Below are 12,053 nucleotides of genomic sequence, written 5' to 3'. Positions count from 1 at the left end.
AAAGTGTCAATAACAGATGTGATTGGAATCGCTCTTGACTTATATCTTTGCGCCTGTTTCTTCGTTGGAGTTTAATTTTTTTGCGCAATGTACCACGGTGTTTTTTTTTGACACATACAGATTCATTTATGATCGGAGCAATCGACCCAGATCACTCGACTAATCATTTTTACTGAATCGATAGTTTGGAAACACTCGTGTACTACCTCGCGTAAATTCGAAACATTTAACGCACTAAGATCAATCGCTTATAAGTAGAATAAACGTCATGTCAATGCGATCAGGAGTATATATAGTATCCCATAGCTCCATTACGAAGTGCGCGTTCGTTTCGTCATTCATTAGGCATAGTTGAGGCTTTTTTATTTCATACGCATCGGCGCAGGAAAAAAAAATACGAAAAAAAAGTTGATGAAAAAAACACGGCTGTATAGGACAATGTAAAGGCGTGTGAGTTTGGAGAAGTTCACGGACGCGTAACACGCAAAGTTTAAGTTGCACTCGCTCGTGCTGATGGGATTATTTCAAGTCTATTTTATTGCTAAAAATAAAACTCACAGTTGTGCCATTGAGAAGACTTGCATCCTTGGCTTCTTCACTTTCATTTGATGGGAAATCAGACAATAATGGTCGTATTATCGACAGACCGTAGTGATTCTTTTCCCACCACTTATCGGTGATAATTATGTTGTTTAATTACGCGTAGCTTTACAAATAAGGTGAGGTTAATAATTATTGTACGATCACACTATAAGCCGTATAACGAGAAATGTATTATATTAAGATTATTTTATCATGATGGTGCAGAATCAAAAATAAAATTCATGAAAAATATTTTCTTTAAATCTGCCATAAACCAAAAAATAACTTCATAAAATGAAACAAATTTAAGCTTTATATTTTTATCAATAAATTGCCTAGTTTATAAATATACCGATGAATACTTTCTCTCGAAATTGTATAAATAAACATCCATTCATGGAGGAGCTTACGTTGAATGGTGAAAAGCATGTTAAAGTATTCTTTACAGACCTGATCACATTTTTAATTTAAGGTAGATGACTAATCATAACAATTCATCGGCACGATTATACAATTTTAATCTTCGAGCTATCGTGCAGAAGACTTTGCACGAATTGATAAAAAGTTGATTAAACCAACTGGTCGGTATACAGCACAGACTCGAAAGATTACAAAATTTCTCCGCGGAAAAATGTCCAAAACGATCAAACAAAACATTCTCCTCGACTCATTCGTGTCAAAAAATGCAAAATCCTCCTCCAGGCCGGTGTGTAAGTCGAAATCAAAGGAGTTGAATAAGCTCGCGCGCTTGCGCCCTCCTGTAACCGTGCTAAAAGGACTACTTTTGCAATAATCCAAGCGTATAATGTAATCGCATCGGAGTGTTTTATTTTTCTTTGGTCGGCTCGGCTGGTGCGCGCACGATCTTTTGTGAGGTAACAGCTTGCGCGAGAGAAAGGAGAATTTGTCGGCAGTGAGAGGGGTGACACCTTTCCTAAGGAAGCGTCGCGCAATACTTTCACTCGGTGTATTATTATAGCGACTGGGAGTATCTTTAATGTAGAGGTGCAGCGTTAACATTGGGCCATGGCGATATTGTGCTTTATCGTGCGTTAAACTCAAGCTACAAGTGCACATACTTTTGATTTCATTCACGTACGATCCCGCGCCGTGCGCGCGCGTATGTGTGTGCGTAGGCTGGTTGCGAAGTAGCAGCCTCGCTACAGGTTGCTCGTCGTTGATTGTGTTTGACTTTAAAATAGACTCGCATACAGTCGCGATGATGACTTTTCCAAGCGTCTCTGCGCGTGGAATCGCCATTAGCTTTGGATATGCGTGGATGGACGCGATCGGTGTAGCGCGCCAAATGATGCATCGCGTACTTACAGGCGATCGCCGCGCACATTATGCGACCAGCCTTATGATGCGATCGATGTTTGGCATGCCTTGCCCATTTCAGGATCGTTAAGATTAGTATTTTTTTCCCTCATCGTGCCAACTATGGCTCATCGTGGACAAAAAATTGCAGCGCGCAATGCGAAAGAAGCTCCCATCGCCTGGTTCTATGTTGCACGTACCGCGGCGACTCGCGAGGCTTTCTTGGCTCTCGCCGATACATAAAGTGCTTTCTATCTTTGGCTTTCTTGTGTGCAGTGCGGATGATATAATAGCATGGCGACGCGCAGCACTGTGAAAATTATTTTTATTCTTCGCATGTTTGTTTGTATAAATTAAATTTCAGAGAGAGAAAGAGACGGGCACATAAAAATGCAGCTTTAAAAGTACGAGCGTAATGAGACTCGCGCTGAAAAATCGATTGCAAAATTTCGATATGGATATTTTATTCTCTTGTATGCTCGCATATGAAAAATTGTCGCTCGAGCTTTCTCGCGATTACGCGCGCAAAATATCTCATACCTTTCGAGCGATTAATTCTTAACAATTAGGAGCTCAAAATTAATGTTTGATGGATCCCGCGTCGTGTAGATGTGTGCACGAGTCCACGCGTTTCCGATAGAGTAAATTTGCGTGAACACATGATATACGTAGCAGCGCGTCGGCTCACTAAACGCGCCTTTATACACCTTGACAGTGATGGGGACGTAATTACTGCGCCGAACGCGCGCCTCAATGTCAATGCGTAATCAAACGCACACACGCACGCACGTGAATTTACTTTATAATACCGCGCATTAATAGTACGGGCAAACAAGCCACCGACAGTGTCGGGATGCGCGCTTGTCCGGCGCGCGTTATACGACCGCGAGAGAAAGTATAAACTTGAATGTATATACTCGTTCGTCGTGATTTTTTTTTCCTTCATTTTTCAAAAGCGCCTAGCGATGCATATTCAAGGTGACGGCGCGTGCAGCGAAGCTTATGTTGCATGCGTGCGCCGCCGCTGTCCTCGGTACCAAAGCGACTATACGCGTATCATCGGCTTCCAAAATTTTTCGCAATCGCGCGGATTTTTTCAGAGAAAGTATATATTACAAGTGTGCTGCATTATTGTCTGCTCGTGAAACATCAATTATCGTACATAATGGTCTTTTATTACTTGCCCTGACGTAACTTGAACTTTTGAATAATCCTTATTACTTCCTATCTGCAAAAGTATAAAATGTGCCCGATGTGAAAAAATAAGATTTTATTAACCTTTACTTGACACACTGGGGCAGAATCAACCCCACGCTTTTTCTACGTTTTTTTAAAGTATCCAAATCAACAAAAATTAAATCTATTGTTAAACATATTTACTATCAATATTTCAATATCAAACTTATACAGTCTTCAAAATAAACTTTTCAAAAGTTCGTAAAAAAGTTTCAAATAGAAATATTTAAGAGATTATTTATTTATTAACAATTCATTTGATAGGGGCACAGAAAAACCCCAGTGTGTCAAGTACGTTACACCAGGAAAATGTGTCAAATAAAGGTTAATTCATTAGTCGATTTAGAACTAGCTCTAAATAGCAATGCTTTACTCTTTTCATGTTATTAGCTCCTTATTTGTGCCTTGGAATCATTTTTTAAATTTCAGAATTTTTAATAGTACGTCATTATAATAATTCGCAGTGAAATTGTTTTGTAAACATGATCTAAAAGTAAGCATGCATACAAGATTTGAGGAAAACCATTCACATAACATGAAAACAATATAAGTTCTAGTCTATCTAACGCAATATATATCTTAACTATTCATCTTAAGAAATTATTAGCTAATTTAAGTAAAATCTAAAAAAAAAAAAAATTCAAAGATACGCAAAACTTTAAAAAATATTTGTAAATTCCAAAACTTATCATTTCTTGCTAAGGGGTTCGCTTGTTCGACAAAGATGCCACAAAACTCCTCGTCGCTTTTTAAAGGAAGACTTTTATGAAATGCGGAACGCAGTACTTGGGTACTTCTGCATTTAAAATTGTTGACACTATTTTTGTTTTGATCAAAAAACACATTAAAATAAATTAATGATATAAGTAACTCTTTTAAATACTCAGTACAATGCTTTTGAAGTTGAAGTAAAAGTTACTAATTAATAGTTTTCACTTTTCTCAAATCTGCTTAGCTTTGATTTAAATAAACAAGCGGATCACTTGACCTTGAAAATGTTGCTATTCATTCCTAAATGTTTTGAGTTCTTCATCAAAAGAAAGTATATATATTGTACCTTATATTTTATTACGATCCCATGGGTAGTTTCATTCAATGAAATAACGAATTTTTTAACTCATAATTCTAAAATACAATTGAAGGGGTTACATAGCTTTGTGAGACAAAAATTATTTTTTTTTCAATTGCATTTGAAAATGAAAAGTTAAATCAATTTGAAATTGGAAAACAAACAAGTTCAACTGTAAAAGAAACCGTAAAAAAATATTGAAAATTGTCGATTTTCCATCAGTTTTTCTCGGTCAGTCTGTTATCCTGTGGTAAACAGGATATTTCCTGACGGGATCATCGAAGGCCAAAATTTTAACACATTTCGCAAAGTTTATACTCTTGACTAGTGATCGAACAAAGTAAACAAAAATGAAATTTGATGATTTGGCACGAGTTTGAATGATTAAGGGGACACATACACCTTAAACTCGAAAATTTTTTATTGCTTTATTGAGTAGGATTTTTCCGTCCCTTTCCATTGCTTTTTTCGAGATTCCAAAATTTTGATTTTGCCCTGAGATACAGCTGTTTCCGTGAACCCTTTTCCTATACTTTACGTGTTAAATTTTTTCTTCTTTTGCGTTTTCTGGCGAGTAGTGTTTTTGGTCATCTATCGTAACTTTCAGAGGGTACCGATTGAGCTTCAGCACTAGGGTCGCGTACACTTCTTCAGAACATCAATGGTTACGGTCACTACCTCGGATGAGACGATCTAATGGGCAGATTGCTCTGCTTGAACAGTTAAGCACACATTTTTTTCCATTTTTCGTACTTACCGAAATTTAAGTCGTAAAAGTACCGTATGAGAGCAACCTATTGGTTCGATCGTCTCATCCGAGGTAGTGACCGTAACCATTGATGTTCTGAAGAAGTGTACGCGACCCTAGTGCTGAAGCTCAATCGGTACCCTTTGAAAGTTACGATAGATGACCAAAAACACTACTCGCCAGAAAACGCAAAAAAAGAAAAAATTTAACACGTGAAGTATAGGAAAAGGGTTCACGGAAACAGCTGTATCTCAGGGCAAAATCAAAATTTTGGAATTTCGAAAAAAGCAATGGAAAGGGACGGAAAAATCCTACTCAATAGAACAATAAATAAATTTTCGAGTTTAAGGTGTATGTGTCCCCTTGAATGATCGAGTTTTTACATTTTACTAGTTTTCATCAAGCAATGATCCCATCGCCATTAAAAACCTCTAAAAGTATATAGTGAAAAATCTCTCGATTTATTTTCATTTTTTTTGTTATTCAAAATGTCATTAACATTAGCCGGATGAATATTAAATAATTCTTTTGAAGTTTTTCTGGATGTTCTATTGAAACCTATTGAAGGTTGAAATGAATTAATATTGACCATTTCTAACTCGAACACTAAACACTACGAAAAAAATTTGTTAGTGAAAAAGTATTTGAAATTGTTTCTAAAATTGCACGGGACAGTACAAAAAAATATCATTTCAATTTCTAAAGAGTATCGCTGCATTTTTTAATTACGAAAATGTTAACTCGATTTCCACAGGGCTTTTTCAATAATTATTCTCTCTTATTTTGTTAGTAAACTTTAAGGAGTATTATATAGCTGCATAGCTCATCACTTGCCATCCACAACTAAAACACTATTGCTTTCACAAGACCATTGAAAATGTCGCTATTTTAATATCGCGTTAGGCAAGAGCACGCGGTCGTTTACTCCTATCTATATGTCTTTTTCCTTTTTTACTTTTCCATATGAGCATTCATAAACGAAAATAAGCATAATGTCCACTTATATAAATTACATTTTCAAAAATTCGGTTTTGGAGAAATTATTCCAAAAGTTGATTTTAGTAGCAGAAAAATTAAGGATTGCAAATAAAAGTATTCGTTCTTTGATTCATTTAGAATAAGTAAACAGTAACAATTTCGTATCAAAGCAATGTTTTTTGTCTTGTCTGATACAACTGGAATCTTAAGACTGAAGAAAAAAAATGAAAAAGACATTGCATTTGAGCAAAATTGGTGCGGTAACTCGAACTGAATGCAGCGTAATCCCCATTTATTAACGTACGACTACCTTGCTGGTAATTGTAAGCCACCAACTTTTTGCACTGCCGATTGGTAAAAAATTCTGATATGACGTCTTATGTATTTCAAGAGGATGTTCCAGAAATAGTTTATTTTTAATTAACTAAAATTTCAGTAAGCCGAAAATAAAAGCACAGAAAAATGTTACTTTTTCTTTTAATCTAAATTACACGGACAGCCGATACAGGCGTTGTGGACAGCATCTTGACTGTCAAAAGTTTATTACTTAACTATACGCAAAATAATGCATATTTATCTTTTGAATACTTTTTACGGATTACTCAAGCTCTTCGAGTTTTCCATTAAGAATTTTCTATTTAGAATGTTTAAAATAAATATTTATCGATCCCTGTTGATAATTTTATTCACGCTCAATTTTATTTTCCAAATGAATAAAATAAATTATTTTTCAAAAACTTTTTATTGAACTGAATATCAATTGTACATAAAGTAACAATATCCATTAGCTTTTTTGACGCTATAATGAAATAGTATATCAATACTTTGGAAAGAAAATTGTTAAATCTGTCAGCTACGGAGGCTATGGTTATTCATTTACATGGACGGCAAACTCTGACGTTTTTAATACCCAAAGCAATTTTCGTATGTATGCTTTAAAAGAAAGAAAAGAGAAAAACTGCCGCTTCGTTTACGATGAACAATGCTCGAAGATAAATAATTGCCTTTACGCGCGACGAGCTGGAGTGCGAGTGCGCGTAACACTTGGAAAAAGCAGCTACAATTTTTTAACCAGCATTCGCATACAATATAACACACAAGATGCCCCAAACAAATGCTTTACTGCGGCGAGGAAATATGGAATGTCCCGTAGCGGGAGGCCTATAAGAGAATTCTCCGCGCGGGCTTACGTAAAAATCCGTCACGGCGTCATTTATGATCGGTGGTTCTTCGCTACAACGAGAAGAGTCAGTGTGAACGTGTGTTTGCTAAATATAAAGTGCGTCTTGGATCGAAAGAAAAAAAGGACACTATCGATGCACCGACGAGCAGAAAAATGCAGTGTAGTCCTCGGTAGCGCAAAAAATCGCGCCATCGACTATAAATTTCAGTCTCGCGCTTTCTCCGTCGGCTGGCTGGGTTTTTCGTGTATAGTTATATACAGGTAACACATTTATATGCCAAGACAGGCCATGTGACATCGCCTCGCGCGCTACACATGTAAAAGAGCGTCAGTCGTCGCGAGAAGTCACGCAGCCCCGCTCACCTTTTCATGAAACCTATCCTATGCAGGATCTATTTGCGTCCTTTGCATAACTATTACGCTCTCGCAATCATCGTGGCTCTGCTGTACGCGTAATCACGATAATGTGGGCCACTTTTTAGCCTGTTTAGATACTAACCCAATCTCGCGAGTGTAATTTGTACTCGTGACCACCGGAAAATGGTATTTTCTTAAAAACAAAATAAAAAAAAAAGGCAATAAAATTCTTCTCTTGAGCAGATACTCGCGCGTAATTGCTTGACTAACTGCAGAATAGCTCGCAAAATTCAGAGCAAGCTCGAGAAGATTGTCGGAATCTTTCGGATTTCACCGTTAATTTGTTCCCCTTTGACCACAGTGCATTTTCTGCTATGTCGAAATTAGTTGTGTAATTGGCAACAAACAAATAGGCACTCATCGGATCTTAACATGGACTCAACAAAATTAACATAAAACAAGTTTATTCTTCTACTAACACCTTGAAATATAATGAAAAAAGAAAAATCGTTAGGAATTTCGAACAAATATTCACTGCATTTAAGGTGGCTCGTCAGTAATCATAACAATAGTACAGCGAGGCGTAAGTCTGTCTCTTTCTCGCATTAGGCAGGCAACCGCTCGCACTATAAGAAATTAATGATTTTACACACATTTTGTTTAATTACTCATTAGTTAGTTCGATAAGGGGTAATTTTTAACATACCAATCGAAAGGTAGTAACTTGAAGCATAACATACTCATTTTTGGTTAAGATCTGTTGTTTAATAAAAAAGTTATGGCGTAAAATGTATGAAATTTTGATGGCGTCCCATAAGAGCCCATGTTAAGTTTGCTATTTTCAACGGCTTCGTTCTCAAAAATTAGTTCGATAACCCATGCTGAAATTTCTACAGCATATCAAGGGCACTTTTAATGACATTTCTGCAAAGTTTCATAAACATCTGTTGTCGACCCGTTTTACTGATGAGCCACCTTAAGTCATAAATCAAGTATGGTATTTACTAAGCATTTGATCTTAAAATAAAAAAATATAATCTTAAATTAATTGAATCAGAGTGCTTGTTCCGAATGGAATTATAAGAAAACCACATTTTAGCAACAGAATCAACTAAAGATGTCGTACAAAGTTTTATAAATGAAAAAAATGTTTGTCACAAATGCCAAAATTGATTATCAGATAAGTGCTGCATTGAGGCTTATACCATTAGTAAAACAAACTTCAAAAATAATTTTTCGAATTTCCTGGTATAATTAATTTTTTCTAAAGTCCTGAATATATATTTAAGATTTTGTTGCAACGATTCGTATATGGTTGATTCTCCCGAAATCTGCTTTTTCGGGTATGGAAAACGAAAAAATGGTGAAAATTTTTTTGTCATATTGAACGGCGCGAACTAGTTTACCCTTTTTTAAACTATAAAATATGAATAATTATTGAATCTGGGGCTTTGAGATTTCGTTTTACGAAAACTATGTCCGATTTTATGCTTAAAATCGACTATTTTCGGTTACGGAGGTGACACACACGGAGGTGACAAATCGCTGCTTTGATCAACTATGTAAGAAAAATAAGAAACGCACAAAATTTTCCGCACAACCCGAAATTTGGTCATGAAAAACGAGTCTTTTGACGGGGCGAGCGGTTAAAAAGAATGATCATAGCTCGAGATATTCATGTCCACGGAGGTGACCGTTTTTTTGACACACGTGAATTTTTCAATAGAATAATTATCGCAGCATCGATAAAATGTAAAATTTGAACCCGCAACCTACACCAATCGAAAGCTGGGCTATAATACTTGACATTTACGTATCTAGCGACATCAAAAATGAGTTAGCGACCCAAAGCAGGCGGTATGTTTGAAATTATTCAGAAGCATGATTAAAATCCGAGACATTTTTCAATTGCGTGGGAAATTTTTTTAAAACATTTTTCAAAGCCCTATAATAGACTTAAACTTTACTCTGGATGTATAGAAGCTGGTCTCATAGTTATTATAGGGTCAGGTGCTAATGAGAATGCATGGTACATGCAAATAGAGTTGATTTTGAGATGTAGACATGCCACGGAGGTGACATTTGGCATGCATATCTTCACGGCAAATTTAACTGACCCTAAAAAATTGAAATATTTATGTCCTATCATGAAGAATATAACAATATTGAATGAATGACCGAGCCAGTTTTGGCTCATCTTCACTAGTTTAAGAATATGGCATAAAGACATGCAAAAAGCAGATTTCAGGAGAATCAACCATATCTTATGATAAAGGTAAAGACGGCTGATACATTTTCATGCTGGTTTTTTTACTATTGCATTATACTTTCCTTATATCATAAAATCAAACCGACTTAACTCTGCTTGTTCTGCAGCACTTTCATTTTCAATCTCCAAACACTATACGAAAAATGCCGTCATATACATATAATTAATGCACATTTGCACTTCGCCCCCAGGTGTTTCGAAAGATGATAGTGGTTATAATGACTACAAAACTTTCACTTGGGTAGGTTGCACTATGAGAAAGAAGAGAATATTTTTTAGATTCACTGTACACTGAAACATAAAATATAAATATTTGAATGAACTTTTTTTGTAAAAGGATACTGCTTTATGAATTAAATAATGTCAAGATACATAATAAAAGATAAAACTTTGTGTAGAAAATCCAAATTTTCACTGCGTGAATGCAACTCAATTTTATTGAAAATAAAACGCTTAGTAGAAAATCGATGCATTCAGAACTTAAGATTTTACTGTTTTAACTTTTAATTCATATTCACATTCATATAACTCATATTTCATAAAAATGATAAAATTATTGTTTGAAAATTGTAAATAGTAAGTCAATAATTCCAAACACGTTTAGGTAATTTTATTTTGTGCATAAAATTGAAAAGTAATTTTGCCGAGCTGAAATGAAATTGGATTAAAAAAATATTTAAAATTCTTAATAAATTAACAATCGTAATAAAACGATGAAACATACTTATCTTTGAAAGTCAATTTTTTAAGCTGTAAGACGATTTTCGATCGTTTTTAGGATATTTGAAAAAGAAAAAATAAAAAGAAAATTGTTATTGGGGATGTGTGAATTTAAGAAACCCGGACTTCCGCAACTCAATATTAAAAAAATACAAAATCCTATAGATATATGTTGAACTTCTCGCTCTTCGTAATCGAAACCTAACTCGTAGTCAAAATGAGAAGAGCCTCATGTGAGTTCATGCACGCTTTGTCACGTAGAAACTACACTTACATATGTAACCCCTATATATCATTTATAACTATATATTGATTATTGTCTCCATCGAAACAGTTTTCAAATAAACAAAAATATATAAAAAAGGGGGGATGTGTGAATACCCGATATACTCGGGTCGTATCGAGTCGTGTCGGGTTCGGGATGACCCGAAACGCGGGTAAACTCGAAAAATCAGGCAGCCCGATACACTCGGGAAAGCATGAAAAATTTTTTAAAGTAAAATTTTAGCTCATAGATTGACACATCGATTTACATAAATACATACAATTCTAAACCCAGAGACAAAGAAAAAACGAAAAAATTTGCTTCAAAGTTGATTGAAATTTTCAGTCAGTTAAAAAAAACCTTGGGTCGGGACAAAATGTTGGGTAGCCGAATTTTTCATAGAAAATAATAATTTTTATCTCCGATAATGCGATGTAATTGCTCAGAAATATCGTAAAAACTAACCATTTTTATCATTTGCCCTTGCAAATAATTATAATTCAAAAAATATTCGAGCTACTAGAACTAAATTCACTTTAAATATATTTATAGAGGCCTTGGTCTGAATTATTATCTTCATTACTATACTGATTGAGTACACCGTATTTAATAAACATCAAAAATTAAGTTTGTAAATGAGACGAACAATTTTTTTCATCAGGTGCTAGATCATACAGATTCATATTTTAATTGTATTTAATTTAACTGAAAGTATATCAGGATTTTTAATAAAATTTTGAATAAATAAGGAGTATATCATAGTACTAAATCATGGTATAAATATCTAAAGTTTTCATCTTTTTATTTAATATTTAATATTTTATCAGTCTTTATAAGTAATTTGAATATTCTCAATTCAAATAGTTAATAAAAACTAATGAAAGGTAAATGCTGGAAATATTAATAAATTATTTGATACGTTTCTTAATAAATATTATAGTTAATCTTAATGATTATTTATTTAAAATTCATTCAGAAAAAAACGTTAGTTGTTCAAAATACATTTATATAAAATAAATATGAATGTGTGGTAAGAATAATCTTAAATTCCGCTTTTTTCGGACTTTCTTTAAGAATCTTGGTAATTATCATTAATCAGATTAATGAAAATAATACGTCCAAAATCACATAGGTATTGTTTCAAAACAAATTATTGGCTATTAAAAACACAAACTAAAGTAAACTGATATTTATCTCCATTTCTTTGACACTGAATGAAATGAATAGATGTTCTGATGTAAATTTATCTAATCTCAAATAGATAAACAATGATTCTGGATAGGGGTATCGATGCACTACGGTTAAAAATCGTCGTCAGTTATCAATAAC

This window comes from Trichogramma pretiosum, unplaced genomic scaffold (genome assembly GCF_000599845.2).
Source record: "Trichogramma pretiosum strain Unisexual culture from Peru unplaced genomic scaffold, Tpre_2.0 scaffold2, whole genome shotgun sequence".
Lineage (NCBI taxonomy): Eukaryota > Metazoa > Arthropoda > Insecta > Hymenoptera > Trichogrammatidae > Trichogramma > Trichogramma pretiosum.
The sequence above is the reverse complement of the archived record's forward strand: the minus strand, read 5'-3'. Positions refer to the sequence as shown.